This window comes from Symsagittifera roscoffensis, chromosome 5 (genome assembly GCF_963678635.1).
Source record: "Symsagittifera roscoffensis chromosome 5, txSymRosc1.1, whole genome shotgun sequence".
Taxonomy (NCBI): domain Eukaryota; kingdom Metazoa; phylum Xenacoelomorpha; order Acoela; family Convolutidae; genus Symsagittifera; species Symsagittifera roscoffensis.
The window spans coordinates 5753993-5773730 of record NC_087066.1 but is presented as its reverse complement, the minus strand read 5'-3'; the positions used below and the strand labels follow the sequence as shown (position 1 = coordinate 5773730).

General features: G+C 36.8%; 1 long non-coding RNA gene across 1 annotated transcript; it reads right to left on the bottom strand.

Annotated features, from left to right (window-relative positions):
• Positions 1–3156: 3156 nt before the first annotated feature.
• On the bottom strand, positions 3157–19108 carry LOC134846990 (uncharacterized). The gene is made up of 4 exons (XR_010162844.1): positions 18944–19108; positions 18591–18736; positions 3796–3993; positions 3157–3280 (listed from the first exon to the last, which is right to left on the bottom strand). It is a non-coding gene; the product is annotated as an uncharacterized LOC134846990 (long non-coding RNA).
• Between the last annotated feature and the right edge of the window lie 630 nt (positions 19109–19738).

Sequence of the window (19738 nt, the reverse complement as noted above, 5' to 3'; positions counted from 1 at the left end):
GCTTAGAAAAAATGGAGTCGCGGAAAAAGCACAAAACTCGGCTGTATCGGAATTCGCAAAGGATGTATCGGCAAAACCTCCGACGATGGTTGATGTAGAAAAAAGAATCGAACAGAAAAAAGCGGAGGCAGAAAAAGCAAATGTGAGCCTTAAGAAAGCGGCTAAGGTAGCAAAATTGGGACAACGATGACGGCTCCGAGTCGGATTCCGAATACGAGCCATTGCGGATTACGCAATATGCTGGACTGGGAGCTGTGAGTGACGAGCTGGAGTCTGGGCCTGGCCATAGAAACGTGGCAAGTACGCCACTTGCCAAAGGGAGTACAGAAGTCGGAGCAAAGCCATCCGGCGGATTCGAAACGAAACCTTCCGAGGGAGAACATACGGTTGCTGAGCGATCAGAGGAGGCTAATATCGGAAAAGCGGGAGTGCGCCTATTTTGACCAGCGGAGTAGAGACGGGGAAAATTGGTAAAAAGAAGGCGGAGCGTATAAGGAAGCAAAGATTGGTGTCGTATTACACTCAAGTTGTTTTTTTATGGTTTCTCAGTTTTTCAGCATCAGTTTCAGAAATCAAGAACGATGATTGGCTGAGAAGTGGAACACAAAAATGCCGGCCAATTAAAATTGATTCCAATCATTTGTGAACTGGCAAGTTAAGCCCATTTTACGGTAACCCTCCTGATCAATGGCTTACGTTTACGAAACTCGAAACCAAAGCTGCATTTTTTTCCTGTCTTATGAGACAATGGACCTCAATGCTTTGGAAGAGGAACTTAGAGGCGTTTTCACACCCAATTCAACGTTTGAAAGAAACATTTACGAGATCCATCGCGGCCATCGGAGCGATTGTTCAGATCTTGAATTAGCTACAAAGAAAAGAACTGAAGCATTGACAATAAATAAAACATCATCTACAGTGGTAACGCTTTCGTGAAAATAGGCCACTGAAATATCAGGTCTGTCAGTTTTTTGCTGAATAGGCTGGTATGTGACAAGACGTGGGATAATGTCTAACTAGATGGTACTTCTGATAATAAAACAGACCATCAAAAGGAAAAACAATTTCAGAATGTCGAAAAGAGGAAAAATGACCTGGAACGCATCAAAAAATAAGAAGGTATACTTGCCGTTGTTGAGGCAAAACAAGCTGGATCTAAGTTTTACATGCTAGACATGCTCCAAAAATCAAGAAAATCCTCTCAGCTGTCTTTGCTAGCTGTTCTGTATCTAAAATTTATAACGGAATCAGTTTTTTTAATGAAGATTTTAGCGTTGAATAATAATAATTATTTATTCATTTACTTATATTCCAGCAAATACAAAACTTAAAACGGAATATTAATAATAAATTTTTTCCAAGTGAAATCATTTCAAGAACGGAATTACAATTTAAGAAATTTAGACAAAAACGTAACTTGAGAGAGCGACAAATGACTAGATTAAACCTGTTTTTATAGGCGTCTCAGAGCGAGAATTGATAACGGTTTTTTGATATCCTTCTAAATAAGGGAAAAAAACTCGAAATGAATGCATTTTTGGTAGAAATTAAACAAAAATTCGACCTATAAACAAGCTCGATTTTCATTCCTGCTGTAATATTAGAAGTTTTTCGAACTAATTACAACAAAAACATTGAGCATTTTGAGGCAAACTACTTAAATTGAGCTCATAAGACTCACATAAATAAATAGTTCCAAGAAAAATATTGGGTAACCAATTTTAGCTTGACTGTTTATGAACGTTTTTTTTCTTTGGTAGACTGAAATCAAAATCCCCACCGTAAACTCATCTTCAGATTCCTCCACCGTGCCACCATCTTCGTCCGTTCTCACAATAAGAATGTCAATCTCAATCCTTTCACCACTAGTACTCTCTGGCTTGGAAGCAGTCACAGTAGTTTCAACCACTGGCTTCGAAGCAGTCGCAGTAGTTTTAGTAACTGGTTTGGAAGCAGTCACAGTAGTTTCAGCAACTGGTTCAGAAGCTGTCACAGTAGTTTTAGTAACTGGTTCGGGTTCAGACGTATTAACGGGTCTTTTGCTTATCATTCGCTAGATTCTGCTCGAAGTTGTTATACACTTGCAAAGCTGTTTTAAAATTAAAAGAAAGAAAGAATTATAATTTCAAGGCTGGTGATTTTGTAGAAAATTGATTAGTCGGCAAAACAATAGTATCGAGAAAAACTGGTTCAAAATAGAGTAAAGCGAACGATCAGGAATACTATTGAAGTATGAGCCGGGAAACTTTTTTTCAAACCCTGAAAATTTAATTTCAAACCAAATACTTCAATTTTCATTTTTTTTTGAGCGCCATCTGGGAAAAAGAACATTTTTTTATTTCCAACATTTTTGGTTGACTTTTGAGTCATTTTTGCCTATCAATGATGAATGAGCTTAAGTTATCGGCTTTAATTTTGGTGCTTTTATCACACCGTTTGCTTTTTGAATTTTCCAGAATGTCTGAAAATCAGAAATGATGAAGCGCTGATACCATAAATTCGGAGTGATTTACAAGATGAATCATCAGGAATTTTTCGGTACTGACATTTTCAGCACTGATTCATCTGTTGTCTAGACTTCATCAGAAGCTGAGTCAGCCATGGAAAACTCTGACTTTTATAAGCCAGCGATGATTATCACTTAGATATCAAAACGGGAGGGTAAGTTATACCAAAGAATAGGGTAAGAAACTCTTTGAAAAACTTTCAATTTAAGCTTAATAAATGTCAAATTTTGAGTCACAGCTTGGTGTGAGTAGTTTTTTTTGACGCTCTTTTACATATTTTTAGGACCATTGAAAATGGGGAGTAACTCTGTAGTCGGTTGTTTTAGTTTTTTTTTTTCTTTTTTTCTTTTTTTTTTTATTTCCATGCAAAATCAGGTACTTCAAGTAATCATCGCACTGGGCTGAGTGATATATCATATTAAAGCCGTTCTGGTCGTGCTTTGAATGACTGAAAAAAAACTTCCGTGTCGAGAAAAACCGGATTTAATTTTTTGATCGTTTTTTCTCTATTTTCGAGCAATTTTAGAACGATAATTTTTGAATTTTTTTAAGGCAATCTCTATATTAAAAACTTTCAGATTTTCGAAAAATTTCTGCAAATTGTTTCTTAGAAGGTAGGTTTTAATATTAAGAAACAAGAGACCCGATTTTTCTGCACTGGTTTTTAGGGGACTGGAGGTAGTCGGATTCAATTTGGAAGTGATCGAGCTCAATGTAAGGGGTAGAAGTCTACTTGCAACAGGGCTTGGAGTACTGGACGCCATTTCAGTAGTCTAAAACACTCTTTTGAAAAACTCATCCACATGATCTCCTGGAAACACAAAGTTCCCCCTCTGGCTGGTACTTTTTTAAATCTTCCATTTTTGGCAGGCCGACCCTTAAATTTTTAGTATGAACATATGATACAGTTGAGGGGGAAGAGCGCGGCGAATAAATGGAATTTTCTGGTCGAAATTTTCCAAAAACAATTTTCTGGTCGAAACTTTCAAAAACGACTCTGGTCGAAACTTTTCAGATCACCTTTTTTGACCTGTTTTTTGTTTCCAAAGTTGCGGCGTAGAAAATTTAGTCAATTTAGTAACTTCATGGTTAATTGTAAGAGCTCGGATAATTTACAATTGACAGCGCAATTTACAAAGAAAAACTCAAATGCCCCCATAAACTCACTACTCTTTTAGCTATATAAAAATTGATGACACAGTTGTTTTGACAAAAGGTTAGAAATTCACAACCAGATTTTTAAAAAGTTAGGTTAGATATACTCATTTGAAAGTTTAGAAATACTCACACTCGTAGCCCCATATTTTTCTTCAATCTCGTCACATGTCATGAACTTCAAAGATTTAGACCGAGTGTATGTATTGCATGACACAGTGTCAGTTGGCAGGGCATCACATATCTGGAACATGTCTGTGTCTCTGTTGACCCCATACTTGTCGCATATTTCAGAGGGAGGCAAGCCTCTGAGAGTCAGAGCTCGATATCTCTGAAACACAGCAAAAAGTGACCGGGCAAATTATCCCATTCAAAAAATATCTCAATCCAAATTATCCCATAGCAAGACGTCCCAATTGACACAAGATTTTAAATATCTCAAAACTCAACACAGCAGAAAGTTGGTTATCGTAAATGTGCACGAATTCGCTGAAAAACGTGATAAAAAATCTAACACTCAGTAGCGTTGCGCAAAAAATGATGTTCACATAAAGGTTCGAAAAACCAATTTTTGTTTCATTCAGAAACACATGAGTTCAATCGTGTAGAAGCAAGGGAAATAGTTAGTCAAATGGAAAAAAAAGTTCAAAAACTCAAATCAACCTTGTAAGAACCAGTAGATAGTAGCAAATCCTCAGGCAGTGAACGAAAATCCCGCAATTCGGCTTTAATTTCCTTCACGTGCAGCGTTGAAAAGAACCCTTAATCGGCAAAACCACTCAAAGTGACTTGATCCACCAACCATCATTTCGAATTCTCGACAAGTTTTTGCCTTTTTTGTACATAATAGCGGATAAGAGGAGAACGAGAAATTCATTCTTAAATGCTATTTGCTTCCATATCAATCTTTTCTTTTGAGACAGAAATCTATAGATATTTTCAGTCCACTTACAGTAGGTTCTTTAAATTGCTATTGTCTTCGAGCAAGCGCGCCTGGGTACTTTTTCGTCTTAAGAAAAACTGAAAACAAAGGCTGCTATTTAATCTAAGCAAAACATTGCAAAGTCGCAGAGATAGGTCTGAAAAACACCTAAGAAAACAATGCTAAGATACCTATAAACTCATTAACGATCCAAGCTTCAAAATTGTTCTTCTGTCAGATATCGAGTGTGCGTTCCCTCTATTCCTTGACCAAGTTTGAGAAACCACCCAGAAAATTGACATATGAGCCGATATCCTCGAGAAAACTGATAAATTTGCATCATATTTTCACCATGAATATCTTAATAGAGAAACTTTTGGCCGACAACAGCGCGGCTCTCTAAAATAACAACGATAAAGAAGCGGCATGACTCATTCAAACAACCAATGAAGTTGAAGGCTGGCATAACGGCATTGCGTCACTTTTCCAGGGCAGTCACCCCCCATTCGTATGGAACATGGTTAGATCGACTTTTTCAATCCGATGTTCAATTTTTTGAAGTTGAGCAGCGGTAACACAAATCAAATCTGTAAAAATTACCGCGAACTCAATGAAAAAGTCCTTATAATCACAAACTCTTACAAAAACTCAGATGTTGTTAATAACTATTATTCTCTGGCTGGTTATACTTTTATACTCTTAAGCTCTTAGATATCAGCTCGATAATATGCCGGCATAATTTTGTTAAATTGTCGGCTTTTTAATGAATTTTTTATCTATATTCTAAAAACACGTAAGTTTTTGGACTTATAGACATCGTAGAGTTACCATTTTTGGGAATTGGTAGAAGCGAATACAACAATAATTTTACCTTTTCTCTCACCGAGCCCCCATACCAAAAACAAGTTTTTTTGGTGTTTTGGGGGACTTTTTGCAATTTTCATCGATTTGGAGCTTATTTTAATGATTTGATCCACCGTGAATTGATTGCTTGATCCTTAGACCATAAGTCATCTTTTTTAACCACAGTGCCGAGTCATCCTGGAACATCGCTTTTTTTTCGCTTTGATATTTCAAAAGATGGGTGGATACAAAACGCGCGCTGAAATTTGTACGCCTTGAACTGAATTTCATTCATCAGATGGAATATTTTAATTTGCGTGGGCTATTTTGTCGGCTTGGTTGTTTTTGAGTGGATAAAAAAGGGGGATACAAATTAACGGTTGTTATGTTTCAGAAATAGTTGCCATCCTGCCGGATAGTGCGCCCATTGAAAAAAATGATTCTTTACAATCGACTTTTTTTGAATTATGTGTAATCGTTGATATGAACATTTTCTTTTTTTTTCAGTATGTAATCATATTTTTTCCTTTTCAACCCGAAAAAAAACAGATTAGGTATAATTTTTAACACTAGTTCTTCGCCGTCCAATTATTTGCTTTGCAAAAACTGAGGCTCAAGTTATTGACTTCAAAGCTAAGAGCAATTTTTTTGAACAGGTAAATTTTAGAAATCATTTAACGCAAGGTTTTTAAAACCGAGAATTACCGCCAGTAGGGTTTTAATATGATATCAAACTTGATATCGTGCTTTGGTTTGTTGAAAAACCTAAATTCTGGCACAGAAAAAGTCACCATGCACCTCGCGAGGGTGAGCGTCATCGGAATATAAACAGTATCTATAAAAATATGGGTCAATTCATCTTTATCATTAAAAATATCAACCAACCTGGTGTTTGCTTGCTTTTTTAACCTATTTTTATTTCAAAATGTTTGCAGACAATTAACTCGAGCATACAGATTTCAACAAAAAAGCAACGAAAATTTTTTTTTGGCTGCAGATAATTCAAACATAGTCAATTTATTAGAAGTTCTATGACCCGGATGACATTCTCAGCGCTTATTGTCGAAGGTTCACTTGTAAGTCATAGCCAAGTAATTCACACAATAGTTCATTAGTTAAGCCTGGATTAAGCTCTGGAATTAAGTTTGGAACAGTACTTATGCTATTGAACTTACAATAAATATGAAAGCAATGTCGTCCAGCTGGAGTTTTAATCCGCGATAAAGTTCGAACTAGTATACATAATATGTTTTTCTTGTTTATTTTTATTTTTGAAGTTTTGCTTTTAAAGGCCAAATATAGCTTGGGTGACCTTGTAGGACCAGCAGCTAAGTCTTTGAGACTACGTTCTCACGCAATATACGTTTGTCGACAATTGATACTATTGAATTTAGTCTTCAATAGTCCTAATATTTTTATTTCAGACATAAGTTACCTTCTATGGAAGTATGTCTTGGAACGGAAACTGGGAATATTTCATATTATTTTGTGTAAGGTCAAAAAACAAGTTAGGACGCCCAAAGTGGATAATTTTTTTTGGTTCTACGATATCTTGGCAATATAGGGCAAAAAAAACCCAAAAAACACCAATTTGTTTTATTCTTTCATGCAGAAATCAGGAAAAACATTTTTTTTCTATTGACAACAAAAGTTTTTAAATTAAAAACATAGTTTTTTTTTCAAGTTTATGCCCGTATAGCTATAGCTAGAAAAAATCACACTTCAGGATGATAATAATATTTATAAAATTTTCTCAGTTTATAAAACACTTTGTTACACAGTTAACTTTGTATTATTCATCATCTACCGAGCACCGAACTTAAACGCACGCTGAAAGCTACTTTATAGCATGTTAGAAAGCGCCGTATAAAAGCTTTACCTAATTTTACTACAACCTTTTGCCAATATTTTTATTTATACTACTTTGTTTTCAAAATTTTAAAACTGAAAAAAAAAAGAAAAAACTATCAAAATTAAATTAAAAAATATTTTCAGATGAACAAAATTGCTAAAATAACCCTCTAAACGCCTCAAAATCTAATAATTTTCATCTTTCAATTGATAAAAACAACTATCAAGGTTCGATTTCTCATTGTTGATATAAAAAATTGAAGACCGACCATAAAATTTTCCAAATATGTTTTAGCAATTGTGTTGTAAAAGATCCTAACTGTAATTGAGATTTTTCTTACTTGTAGCTGTTAAGCGTATTTCACTTAGTAAACTTGTTATTCTGCTTATACACTTAAAACCCATTTTCTTTTTTGAAGTTGAAACCATTAACGAAGTCGCTTATGTGCTCTGATATTAAAAGCTTGGCTAAAAATTTGAATAACTGCTCCACACATGTAATTATTTCATAGGGGGTGCAATTTTCATTTTCCTTTAAGGGCTCTAATTTCTTCAAAGTTTCTGGACCTATCAATGAAGCGCGTCACAATTTGCTATTGTTTTTGCGACTTAAACAATGTAGTTTTGTTTGAAGTTCTACAAATACAGACTCAATAGTAGAACAGCGGCTCAACAATGGTTACCGAGGTTTTCATCGACATTCTTTGGCTTAGAAAATCCCACGAGGAGTACAAAATTGGGATCAAATTGTTCGAGTTTTCCATTAATGCATAGCAATTTCCTTAGAGTTTTAATTCGTTGTGAAAATTAGCGCCTGAAATTTATCAGTGCTGCAATGTTAAAAAAGTGCAGTTCTTCTCTAATATAAGGCAACGAGATCTGTTTTCCAGTTTATAAAATCAAATTAGTTTTCCTAAATGTGTCTGTTAAATGTTAGTTTTTAAAAACAGACAGGTTATATTATTTCTGGCACTCCGTGTCTTAATTGTTTAACACTATATCCTAGATTGTCGGAAACTAGAAATTTTGTTACAATCAGGCAGATATATTTTTATGAAGTCATTAACAACTTGCAAGCCTTGTTTCTGTTGTAGTAGAATGGAGTGATTGACTGACTCTAACGGCATTTGCCGACTGTTGCAACCCAAAAAATTTTCAAAATGATCAATTTCCACATCAATCTTTTCTTTTGATATCTACAATGCTTCTTTGAGATGAAAAAATATGCACTAAATTTAACAAGTGTTTTTTGATTGTTTTTTTTTTTTGAAATAATTGAAGAATAGTGTTGGACGGTAATCGTAACAAATTGTTTTTTGCGTCTTTTATCAGTAGGGACAACTTTCGCATATTTTAGAACGGCTAGAAATGTGTTGAATTTGACAAAAATTCAAAAAAAAAGTTTTCATATTCAGAATTACATTTTACTGGATTGATAATTTTGATCAAATAATTTAACAGGCCAGTTATGTTTTTTTCCCAATGGCCATGAAAAAAAACGTATATCGAATTTTTTTTTTTTTGTAAAAATATTTACTATCATTAAAAAAGTTACTCATTACGTTAAAAAGCAGGCTTTTTTTAGAACCTAATAGTTGTAAAAATGCCCTAATGCTCCAATAGTTGTAGAAAATCATGAATATTTCAGCCTTTAATTTGGTCTTCTCCGTACATTTTTCTTATTCCATCTCTCTAGACTACATGCGCTTGTTCTAAATAAGAAATATGCAATACTTGGGTTGCGTCGACTACTTCGGTCTATCGAAAATCAATGTGTAACATGCCGTAAACGCAAAGCAAAAACCATCCAGCCGATTAAGTTCGATTTACCTGTCGAACGTCCTGGATATAAGCAACCACCCTTTAATCATACGGGTGTGGATTACTTAAGACCGCTTTACGTTCCGGTTCGCAGAAGCACCGAAAAAAGAAGGGGATTTCTTTTTACTTGCCTCGCCACCAGGACTGTACACCTTGAGATTGTACCAACTCTGGACACCAGTTCTTGTGTCATGGGCATTGAAAGGTTCATTGCGCGTCGTGGTACACCAAGCACGATCTGGTCGGATAAAGGCACGAACTTCGTTGGTGCGGAAAAGGAATTACTTGCCTGCATCAAGAGCTGGAATGGCATGGCTCCGACCATTTTTGCACACAAAGGTGTTACTTGGAAATTTAACCCGCCAGGCGCACCCCATCAAGGCGGCTCCTGGGAGCGTCTCGTCCGAAGCGTGAAGCGCGTGCTTTACGATATACTAGGCAGTAGGCGAGTCATCGAAGAGGTGTTAGGAACAACACTCTGCTTAATTGAGCAGGCTTTGAATTCGAGGCCAATCACTCCCGTTAGTACTGATTCACGTGTGTTCGAAGCGTTAACCCCAAAAAAATTTTTGCTTGGACAACATGCCACAAGCTTTCCTTCGCTTTTACCCGGGGAGCACTTCGATCACAAAAAAAAGTACGTGCGACCGCAGCCATATGCTAACGCGATTTGGTCTCGTTGGCTTCGCGAATATGTTCCCTCGCTGAATAAGCTTGTCAAGTGGCACACTCAATCTGACTTCACTCTTAAGACGGGCGATCTAGTGTGGGTGATTGAGCCCGATAGCCCGCGTCGTTAATACCCTCTCGATCGACTCGTCAAGCAAAACTACGGACAGGACGGTTGCCCTTGTTAAGACCGCAACCCGTGAAGTCACTCGGCCGACCGTTAAGCTCGCTTCGGTTCTTCCTTCTTCAGGGGGGAGGATGTTGCAACGCAAATGTAGAGTATAGATGCATATAAAACAGAGTATAGATGCATATAAAGCAGAGTATAATTGCATTTAAAAACAAGCACAGTTGGCCGAGTGGCCCAAGCTAACGCCGATTATAAGTGTGACATAACAGTTGACGTAGGTTCGAGTCCCCCACTTGTCCATGTTTTAATATACTAAAAACGGGGGTTATATTCTCTTTTAACTGTTTTTTGGTTCTAATTTGGTTCAGCCTTGATTAAGGCTGACCGCCAAAAAAGAGCAATTTGTTTCAGGACATTACCGACCGGTTCTTGTGGCTAGCTTGCGCCGATTTGTACCAAAAACGAGCTGATGATAAAAAATTATATGATGTTCTGATGAATAGAAAAATGCCGAAATTAATCTATTGACTGATTTATTTGCCGAGAAATATCTCTTATTAACTTACGGATTTGGATTAAAATTATTTTCGTTAGGAGATCTGAGCGGGCACAGAAATTGCAAAAAAATTAATTCTCGCTATTTTTGGCATGAAAATTGTTTTCATGACAATTTTTCTCGTGCTCTATTATTATGATTTTTTTTAACTTTTGGGTTTGACTATTCAGCAGCAGCTTGGATTCTTTGGTGTTCTGATGTAAGTTCCGAAATTCACAATGGTTCGCGCTCTCTTTTTTTTTTATTTATTTTAATAACTAATTTGGTTTTCTCTTTGTATGATTTTTTCTCGGGCAAAATGTTCTCTAAGGTGATTTTATATTTTCTATCAGACAAACTATTTTTGCATCAAAAATCAGTCTCGTATTTCAGTTATCAATATTTTTTTCATGTTTCAGTTATCAATTTGTGCAATTTGAACGTTTTTTTTTTTTTTTAAACACTGCTTTTCCATTTGTTTTGACAGGGTTTCTGACGGTGGTTTTTTCCTTATCTAACACACCATGCTGGTCATTAACGCCATATAGACTAACCTCAACTGCACAATCAGAATTACCAATGGTAAATCAATTGTGGCTTTTATGTTTCCATATTTTTGTGAAGAAGCAGTCAAATTTTACATAAAATTTAGTTTCAGCGTTCGCTACTGTTAATTGAGTTCTCTCCCTTGTGCTTTGCTAGCATTGATATCAATTTTGAAGTAAGTGTTTATTGAAATTAGTCCTGTCAAAAAACTCATCTTACTTTGTTTTTGGTGAAATGTAACAGATCGTTATTGAATGATTACGTTTATCTAAAATATCTTGTGTTGCTAGTGTTGAGTTTCGGCATTTGAAGTTTCTTCTTTCATCAAAATTTTTGGACTGATTGTCTACACCTTTTCCTCTTACTCTACTTTTGTTGCAGTTCGCAATTTCTTTCTAAAATTTCCGAAAAAAAAATTAACCTTTGAAAGCTTTCCGCTAAAACTAACTATGAATGTTTTCGGTACAACCTTTCAATAAAACATTGAACTCATTGTAATTGGCTGTGTACAGAGCAGGGTGGATCTAGGATTTTATCAAGTGGGGCGGATTTTCGAAAAACTTCGAAAATTTTGACTACTACTTTTTGAAGTTCGACCTAATTGATATTCTGAGCTCTTCAAGAAAAATTTTGACCAAAACGTAATACCCCCCTCTCAAAATTAGCATGTTTTGGCGACAAAGCCCCCTTAGAAAAATTCTAGGGTTAATAAAGAGTTAAGATGTACCACTGGTAACTATTGTATCTAACTAAGGTTAAAAGAGAATAAAAGTATTGGTTGAATTAAAACTGACTGTAATCTAAAAAGAGCAACTAGTGAGTCGAAGTCCACTGGACTTCGTAGAGTTAACATTGACTGGTACGTAATTAGATAATAGAGGTCAAGGTTATAACATACTAAAAATACTGAATCACAACATTCCCCAGTGCACAAAAATTAATATCTGCCCGCTCAACGATGTAGCCAATATCACACATATACTCCATCTCCCCTCGCTCCACCAGGGCCAAAGAAGAAACAAAACGTAACCGCATTTAGCACCAATGGATTTTTACAGAGAGTACAAATTACAGTGGAGGTAATTATATGGTAATATATACAGGCTACTTACAGGTTTACACAGATATCAACACTGAATGTACAAAATGATATGTACAATTGGGGTTATGTAGCATTTGTACAATTAAAGCAAACTAACTAACTCACTAACTAAGTAAATAAAAAAAATTCTGGGTATCCAATGGATAAAAGTTAAATCAAATACGTAACATGTCGTATTACCACCGCTTAAAAGTTTTCAGAGTTTGAGACCGTAGAGTTGTATCTAGTATGGAAATTATCTGCCTCTATTCTTACATCGGTATCGATGCCCGAGGATATGTCGCTATCGATGTCATCCTGAGTATTACTGGTCACTTCTACCAATGGTGGCGATACCCATACGGTCCTTGTCGCCTGAGAGGAAGGTGTTGAGAGATCGTCTTGTGTGGTTTCAGCAACCAAAATCGTGTGACGTGGGATCTCATCAATGGGTGTAAGATAATCCGAGGGGGACGTCGTACAGAATGAAGGATTTTGTTTTGGACTCTTTGCACCGGAAAACGTAATAAGCGGTTCGTCATCGGAGTCTACTGCACTAATTGTCTCCGTACCGACCGTCACTTGGTCGATAAACCGTCTATCGCCATAGAATTTCGGGGGGCCTGGATTTCTTCTTACACGAAGTTTTGCGGGTATCGGGCTCTTTGATGTTTCCACTGACTTCTCCGGAGAACTATCCACTCGAATTGAGTCGTCAACTGTTCCCGTTGGTAAAATGATTGTTGTCTGCGTATTTGTCTGGCTTGTTACGGTACTCCTTGGTTGATCTAAATCACTATGAAGGTTAACAGTCGGTGTATTATATACAGTTTCCGCTTCCGTACCCAAGTAGTCGTCAATGACTTTATCCCAAAGGTCTAACACTAACGACGAATCTAGATTATTAAAGTCGAATTTTGAACCTTTCGAGGTCGTGATGAATGTTCTCCTCTTTTTGCTTGAATTTCCATCCGTTGGTGTATTAGTCATCGAAGGGCCTCCTGTATTTGAGTCTCGTCTCTTGGAAGGGGAGTTTCTTTTTCGTTTTGTTAAAAGCTAAGTCAGATTTTCTTATCACATGTCCGTTATCTAATGTGACCGTATGTCTCGTGTCTGACAAAGGTTTACTCCCCAGTGGTTTAAAATAAGGTTCTCTTCCCTCCTGTTAACTGTTTTCCTAAACCAGTTACCTCCTTGGCTGAAAGGATTAGACAGTGGGGCTCGCTGAAGATTTCTATCTATTTTGTCAGCAGGGTCGCTCTCATAGCCTCTCTCCTCAATTGTTCTGTCTTCCAGGTAGCCATCTTCGAACGCGTCATTGCCCCCCCAGTCCTGTGCTCTGTCCTTCGTTAAGATTGATTTATCCTTATCTAAACTAATTGCGTGAGAGACCAAAGATTTCCAGAACGTATTGGGAGATCTATTAAAATGTTTTGAGAAAGGAGAGCATCCAATGGATGATTGTTTCGTCGAGCGTATGTTCCAAATAATTTTATCAATAGCCGTATTTAAAGATGGTTTTGGATCGTTGAACGACATTGCCAGAAGCTTAGCTTTGACCGTGTAAATGAGTCTTTCTACTACTCCATTGGATCTATGATCGCCAACCGTACATAGAATTAAATTAATGTTGTTCTTCTCACAGAAGTTTCTAAAATCAAACGAAGTAAAACATGACCCATGGTCGGCTCTAATGGACTTTGGAAATCCGTGAAGATGGCAGTAATCTGTCATGAAGGTTAAAATTGAAGAAGTCGAGGTGTTGTTTACTACCTTCGCAGACGGAAACTTTGAAAAGCGATCAATGCATAACAAAAGGTATTTTGCGTTACACCAACTCCTGTCCAATGGGCCAGCAAGTCTAAATCTACTTCTTCATTTGGTTCGGTCAGATTCGGTAATTTCTCAGTCTTGTTCGTCCCTAGTAACACTTTTAGGTTCTTACCGGCCATTATACACTGAGTGCAATTCTTTCCATGATGGTATATCTCTCTGTATAGGTGTGGCCACCAAATGTTTTCTGCCAAGGCTTTCATCCCAAACTGCCCTGGATGAGTCTCGTGAAGGAGTGACAAGAAAGGTGATCGTAATGCAGCCGGCACTATCAGTTTGTTATCATTGAATAACAGCCCTTCTTTCACATGTATATCCCTCTGGAAGTTCTTTAAGTAGGCTCCGAATTTGTCCAATGGTTTGCCTTCGTGTACCGCCTTCTTTACTTCCTTGAGGATTTTATCTTCGTCCGTCATGAGTTTAATCAGCTTATTCGAACAATGATCTGAGAGTGATAACGGGTTGTCTGGCAATCTGAGATCTCCCTTGTATTTGGCCAACAGTGTCTTGTGTAGGTCTGACATTATGTCGTTATTAAAATTCAAGAAAATTCCTTTCTTTTCTGCCCTGAGGGAAATTTTTAACAAGTTGACCGATGTAATAAATTCTTGTAACTGTTTTTTCTGATCTGAATTTAATGACTGATTGATTAATAATACTGATTGGGCAAGAAAGAATAAAAAAATTTTGTCTGATAAGTAAAAATAATTGAAATCAAATTTTGATAAATTTAAAGGAACACAACCGCTTGTGCAAGACTCTGAACGCGAGTGATTGGAATTACAAATTCTGATAGTGTCGTTTACGTAATTCAGAATATTCGAGAAGAACGACCGTTGGATGCTTTGCGATAAATCTTTCTTTCCACCCATTGGATTATTACAATCCAAGTTACTAATCGTATTTACATCCAATGGATTATACACTTCGTTCTTTTTACAATTGTTCTTTTTACAATCGTTATTTACAGAGAGGTTTTCTACAATCTTTTGTACTGTCGCCACTACAAATTCGCTATCGTAGTGTGATATAGGGAGTGTTTTACCTGAAGGTAGTCTCGACAATAAATCTGTAAATCCCATTTCTTTTCCCGGAATGTGTTTGATCTTAAAATTAAATGGTAACAGTCGATTTACCCAACGGGTTAATCTGCTATGCATAGTTTTGTTGCTCTGGTTTGCATTTAATGCTGATAATAATGCCTTATGGTCCGTCACAATTTCAAATTCGGCACCATACAAGTAATTTTTAAAATGTTCTGTAGCCCAGACTACTCCCAACAATTCAAGTTCGTTTGTAGAATATTTACTTTCGTGGTTGTTTAAAAATCGGGAGGCGAATGCTATTGTTACCCAATTTTCTCCATTCCATTGTTCTAGGGTAGCTCCTAAGCCGTTATGGGAAGCGTCTGTCTTTAGTCTTGACATCCTTTTTATGTCGAAGTGGTTGTTCTCTGTTATCTTCACTATCTGTTGTTTTAGTTCTTCAAATGCTTTAGTATGTTCGTCATTCCATTGGTAGACTGATTTCTTCACAAGAAGTGATCGTAGGGGGGAACTTAGAGCGGACAAATTCGGGACGAATTTCATATACTGATTGATCGATCCAAAGAAAGACCTAAGTTCAGATATGTTTTTGGGGTTTGGTAGGTTTTTAATCGAATCTGACTTTCCCACCAATGGTTTCACGCCCGATTTTGATATCTTGAAACCTAGCCACTCTATTTCTTTTTGGAAGAATGCACATTTCTCCCATTTTACCGCCATATTCTTGTTGTCCAAAATGTTTAAAATGTTTGTTAGTATCGCTTTGTGTTCATTTAAAGAACCTTTCGAAGCTATTAAAATGTCGTCGATATAACAATTGGTTAAAGGAATGTCTTTCAATAAGGAATCCATTACCCTCTGGAATTCGTTTGGCATATCGCCCAATCCGTAAAATCCAGTTAAAAACCTATAGGTTCCAGTGGTTTCGCCCCCCCACGATACTAAAATTACACTGTTTGCTAGTGTCTGTGCATAATTGTAGTTGGCTGTATGCGTTCTTTAGATCTAGATTACTAAACCAAACTTCCCCTGACTCTTTCCTTGACAGTTGAAGAGCAATATTATCGATCAGTTCATGTATGTTTGGCATCTGGTACTTGTTCTTGAATATCTGATTATTTAATAGTTTCGAATCTAATGCCAACTTGATGCTACCGTCTTTTTTTCTTGTAATCACAATTGGGCTTATAAAAACAATCTTCATCGCATTTGTTCAATTTTATGATATGCCCCTCTTTTTCCATTCTATTTAGTTCCGTTTTTACGTTATCGAGTAGATGTAAGGGAACTCTTCTACCTTTGGTTTGGATAGGTTTGAATGGGGAATGGAAATGAGTAACTTTTCTGTCCGATGGTATTTTCCCCACTCTGTTAAATAGCCCTTTGTACCTATGATACAGATTAAGGGTCGTGTCTGAATAATTATTTAACTTACACAACTCTGGGCGTGATATGTTGTTGACGGGTAGTAGAGGCTGTCGTTGGGCTATCTCTATTCCAATTTTCGGGAGATTGTCGTTACCCAGGATGTTCCTCTCATGTCCAGAAGTGATAAAAAATGGGGTTTCGTCCGCGGTCCATCCATTGGATTGTAACCTCACTACCACTTTCCCGATGATGTTGATTGTGTCGTTAGTGAATCCGTAGTATAGTTCCCTAGTTTTCTTCTCAACTGGCTGAATCTTCAACTGTGGATTTCTCAGTTTCAATTCGTGAAGTACATTTTGTTTCAGGAAGCTTACTGGGCTTGCCGAATCCACTGGAATGTTCAAGTTGACTATCGCGTCGTCTCCCAAACCGATGTTGAAAAGTTTCTTGGTTTCCAAACCATTGGTATCGTAGATTGTTCTAATGTTGAGAACGGAATAGTCATCGTTATCACTTATCCCCTCTTCGGTCCAAGCGTTAATCACTCCGCAAAAATTTTCTTCGCTTCTCATCTGAAGATCTTCTGGGGAATATGAACAATTCTGACTATTTACAGCTTCATCTACAATATTTACCGCGGGTTTTCTTCCTTTCGATTTACAAAGTCTTCCAAAATGTCCTTTATATTTACAAATATTACACACGATTTCTTTCGCCGGACACACATTCAGATGACCCTTGGTAAACGCATTCCCGCATTTCATACAAGTATTTGATCTTTCTACGTTCAAGCTTGGTTCCTTTTTTACGTTGTTGAAGTTTTTATACCCTCTCCCACTATTTCCTGTCGTGTTGAAAGATCTAGTCATACTGGTCAGTTTGAGGTGGTTATAGTAGCCTTTTTCGTCAATTATTGCTTGGTTTAGTGCATCCAATGGATTGAGAGTTTCCGAAAGTAGTCTACGTTGTAAGTCGCAGTTTTTCATGTTAAAAATAAATACGTCTCTGATCCACTCCTGTTCTGCATTAATTCCAATTTCACATGATCTCGCCAAATCTGATAACGCGCCCCAAAATTGTTCATAGGATTCTCTATCCTTTTGTTTCCTGCTCAATAGTTTGTATCATTCAAATGTTATGTTGGTTGGTTTGATAAAAGCCAATTCTAGCATTTCGTAAAATTCCTTGAATGAGATTCCTAGGATTTTTACCCTTGGATGTTTCTGGGCGAAAACTCTTTTGCCTTCCGCTCCTAAGGCCAAGTATAGGATTGACCTTACTTTTTTATCGGCCTCATATCACCTCATTCCTCCGAATTTCCTTTTTTCTTCTGCTAGTCTTTTCTCTTCAGCGTGTTCGTAAACTCGCATTGTTTCTTTATTCCTGGCCTCCCTGGCTTTCCTCTGTTGGTCAGTTTCTGACTCCTGGGCACCTTCTAGGATCGGTAACGTCGTCTCCCCTTCCATTGGTTCTTTGAGGTTATCTAAGTCTAGATTTTCCTTCGCGATAATGGCCAAATGGAATTGGTCTATCCAATTGTTCCATTGGGTGGGGGGTTCTACCGTGTGGTTCGGCCAAAAGGCGGGTATTCCCCTCAGGTTCGAATCAGTTGTTGACTGCGCCATAATAAAGAGTTAAGATGTACCACTGGTAACTATTGTATCTAACTAAGGTTAAAAGAGAATAAAAGTATTGGTTGAATTAAAACTGACTGTAATCTAAAAAGAGCAACTAGTGAGTCGAAGTCCACTGGACTTCGTAGAGTTAACATTGACTGGTACGTAATTAGATAATAGAGGTCAAGGTTATAACATACTAAAAAAACTGAATCACAACAAGGGTCAGTTAGAAAAAAAATAGATATCTCAAAACAGTACAAAGGGGGGACCCTCTGGGTCGGCAGGGGTCTCGAAACCCTGAAAAGGAGAAGATGTCCGCCATCCCGCCCCACCCCATAAATCCGCTGGTGGTACAGAAGTAAATTTGGGGTTGGTTCCGATTCAATAAAAATCTTAGAATAATTTTTTAAAACCAGAAGTTACATTTTAATCGCATCATGAGCATATACATCTTAAAAGTTTCAATAATTTCTTCTATGCCGAACTGAACAGTAAGAAGACACTTTTCAATCAGCGGAAAATTGCATCAAGAAGAAATTAAAATAAAATGTTTTCTAAAAACATTGGTATGTTTAGTTTTCATTATTCTCAATATTGTTCAAAAATTAGCTCATCAAACACTTATTATTTTAAAAGTTAAAATTAAGCGAGTGGTATAACATACATGTTGTCTTGTGATTGGTGAGGACCTGTCCCACTGAACGGCGCAGAATGACTCATCGTGTGGGTTGAATCCCTGCGGACAGTAGGCCCTCTGAGTCACTCTCCAGGCTGCATCACTGCACCAAGAGGATTTCGCACACATGCAATCTGCACTTATTTAAGTATTTTGTGGCAGATGGGTCACGCATTAGACAGTTTAAACAGTTATCATAAGTTTTAGCATATTTCCGAATGCCACCAGCGTTTTGTTGTTTGAATAGTTTGTTTGATAGTTTTTATCTTCCTGGAAATTGATTTTAAATTATATTGGGATGTTGTTTGTTTATTTAGCGACCCATCTATCACAATATGTACCTGCATATGGAAAACAAAATGCAACGAAGATGAATATTGGTGAAAATACCGCCCGCAAATAACACATGCCTTGAAACTTTTTTTAGAAGTTGAAATAAATTTTGGAACAAGTGCGCGTTATCAATTCGCTCAGACAAAGAAAAATGACTCTAACTTTTATCCAAAGCGGCGGGGAGGTTAGACTATATTTTTTGTTTCTGAGACTAAGAAAACATTTTTTCAATTTGAGACACCAGATGCGAAGCTTGATTGATATCAATGGGATAAAAGTTTAAGAGGCAATTTTTTTTCAAGACACTATTTCTTTACATCTAAGAAACAAACAGACACTTATATTAGATGGTAATTGTAAAATATGGAGCACGGGTTGAAGTATCGTTGTCAGTCATTTTTAAAATCTCCCATACAATATTTTTTAAAAGTAAAAATTCCAACACACTTTCAAAACAGTTCAAAATGAGAGGCTTCTGGAGAGCACATTGAAAATAGTTTGATCGTAAAAAAATTGATCGATATTTGTCTGAAAATAAGCGGCGGTTAGAGAAGAATTATTGGTCTTTAAAAAATTATAACTAGCTTCTTACCAGCTTGACTGCATGTGTAAGAAGAAGTTGGTCCACACCAAATATTGCTTAAGAAGTTAAATGATATTTTGTTTTTAATTAAGAGTTTGAAAAAGTACGTTCAACGAAAATAATTTTTTGTCTCTTTGAAAAATATAATTTTTTTAACGATTTTAATTTACTATTAAAGGCAGTTTCGTCGACGAAATCACATATCGTCAAAAACTTTTTC